The 2582-nt window shown below is 52.1% G+C and overlaps 1 pseudogene; it reads right to left on the minus strand.

The window, feature by feature from the left end:
- Positions 1 to 336: 336 nt before the first annotated feature.
- Positions 337 to 1989, minus strand: LOC103610603 (annotated as a pseudogene).
- Positions 1990 to 2582: the final 593 nt, after the last annotated feature.

Below are 2582 nucleotides of genomic sequence, written 5' to 3' on the forward strand. Positions count from 1 at the left end.
GCAGTGCTGGGGGATGGGTGGATGACACACAAGCAACGGGACCAAAGAGGTGTCCTGCTCAGCAGTCACAAGCGAGGGCAGCGGAGCCAGCAGGCAGGTGAAGGGAGCAAAGACGGGGTCCTGAAGGTGAGTCTCTAGAGGCTGGGCCAGAAGAAAGCCACACACCATGCTCCAGTGATGAAACAGAAAAACAGGAGTTGGCAGATGAGGGTGGTTGTGTCACTGGATGAGGATGTTGGGTGGAAGAGCCTTGCAGTAGCCATCACAAGGTCACAGGGACAACATGGCCGCTAGTCCACAGAGGGCTCCATCCAGCCTGGATGGGAAGGCGTGGCCTCACAGAGGTGGTCCATTGACAACTGTGTGGTAGGAGGCACAGAGGTCCTCATGTCAACAGTGACCCTTTTTGACAAAGAACTGGCAGACTGGGCAATCAGATTTGTCTTCCTTAATCTGGGGGTCATCATTGGGCAAGCAGGTATTCTTGATAAGAGACCAGCTTTTGAGCCTTTGAGGGTTTTTCTGCTCTTTGTGAAAGCTTCCCCTGCAAGGACCCCCATGGCCTGGCCCTGGAAAAAGAGGGTCAGCATTGAACTCCCACCCACTGTGACCGTAGCGGCCAGACCCAGGGCAAGGGCCTCTACCTGGGGGTGTGGGGAGGTGGGAGACAGCAGTGGTGGGACCCTCGGTGCCCTTGTGAAGGGCTGACTTGGGATCACCAGGCTTTCCATTGGCCACATGGGGAGGGCCCAGAAAGCTGGATGGCCCAGTGAGACTCCCATCCCCCTCATCTCTAGCCTCTTCCTGCTCGGACCATGGGGGCTGCTGCTGTCATGGAGGCTACTGCTGTCGTGGGGCTACTGCTGTCGTGGGGGCTGCTGCTGTCATGGGGGCTGCTGCTGTTGGGCCTGCTGCTGTCATGGAAGCTGCTGCTGTCACAGATGCTGCTGCTGTCACAGAGGCTGCTGCTGACTCTGCTGCTCTTGTTGGGCATCGTGGCTGTGGCAATGGCTGCAGTGCGATTTGTAGGGCAGTCAGGAGAGCTGCTCTTCCTCAGCTCCTGCTGTTTCCGTGGGGATGCCAATCTCAGCTCCTGAACACCTGAGTGACCTGCCCCATACCCAATGCCTGGTAAAGGCAGGCAGCATGTGACCCAAGCTGGCCCAACGAGAGGCTTTCCGTGGGCATCATGTACACTGAAGCAGGAGTGAGAGGCCCTCTTTTCTGTGGGGTTGCTACTCTTGACATGACATAAGCCTAGTTTGAGCAGCACCCCATGCCAAGTAGATATGACCCGTTTGTATTAGAAGGGAAAGTAGAAGCCAATTTACTGAGATAAGCAAAGATGAGCTGGGGAGAGAGAGAGAGGGAGGTAGGCAGAGAAAGAGAGAATAGTGACAGTATTTGCACCACTGTGTCCAGCCTCCCCTGAGACCATCTCTCTGACTGTCTTCCCAGCCACACGAGTGAGCAAATCCTCCTTATTCATTTACATGTTATGCTCTGGAGCAGAGGACGGTGCTGGCGATGGGCTGTGGGAAGGTGAGGCGCTGCCTCACAGTGAGTATTGGCTCTTTGCCCTCCCTGTGAAGGAGTGGGGCTTAGATGTGTCAGGTCACATGGTGTCCTGGGTCAGTCTCACGTGAGCACGGCTCTCCAGCACATAGTCTCTGTTCCCCAGACTCTTTCAATCTAGTCAAGGAGATAAGACAACAAACAGGACAATCTGAGTCAGTTCACAACATTCATGGCGTGCCCGTTGGCATGGCAGTGCTGTGCAGAGAAGGACACAGGTGGGGCTCACAGAGTCACTGGGGGCTTCTTGGTGGCTGTGGCTCCTGATCAAGGTCTGGCTTAGAGGGCCGGTCAGAGTTTGGAACATCAGCTCTCCACTTGACAGAATAAAGTTATTATTCTCTTCACCTTTTAGACTTTTAGAACAGCTGGAAGTACTTGATTCCTACTTTTCTTGAAGGTTTCTCTTTTCATCTTACTCTTTCTTTCTCCCAAGGATTATCAGGGCCACGCCAAAAGTGCAGGGCTAATTCGGGGCTTAGCAACCAGGACCACCAGCTCTCACTGCTGGGCAGAAGACCCCCTCTCATTCCCATGAGGTTGGACAGGGGATGAGGCTACCTGTTCCCTGCCCTCTCAGTGTTATTGTGACCCACCAGTGACATAAGCTGAACAATAACACTCAAGAGCAGCAAGCAGCATAAAATGCCAAGTGTTATCAATTAACACCTCTCAGCTCCAAAACCAAAAGACATTACCCAAAATGAAAGGACCAGGACCTTGCAAATTCAGTGTGGTCCTTTTTCATAAATGCCAGGACCAGACGGAATAGGTGGCCTCCATCGAGTCTGTTGTTTTGGCCAATGATTCTGAAGGATTTTCGTAGTTTTCAGTATTTACATGGAAAAATCTTATTCAAGAAATTATGAATGAGACAATAACTGTGCATTTGTTGAACTCCCTGCAACTTATAAACTATTTTATATCTATAGACTCATGAGAAAATGCATACAGTAGTCCCTCCTAATCCATGGGGGATATGTTCCAAGATCCCCATGGATGCCTAA

Source organism: Galeopterus variegatus, unplaced genomic scaffold, assembly GCF_000696425.1.
Source record: "Galeopterus variegatus unplaced genomic scaffold, G_variegatus-3.0.2 Scaffold11394, whole genome shotgun sequence".
In the NCBI taxonomy this organism is placed as follows: Eukaryota; Metazoa; Chordata; class Mammalia; order Dermoptera; family Cynocephalidae; genus Galeopterus; species Galeopterus variegatus.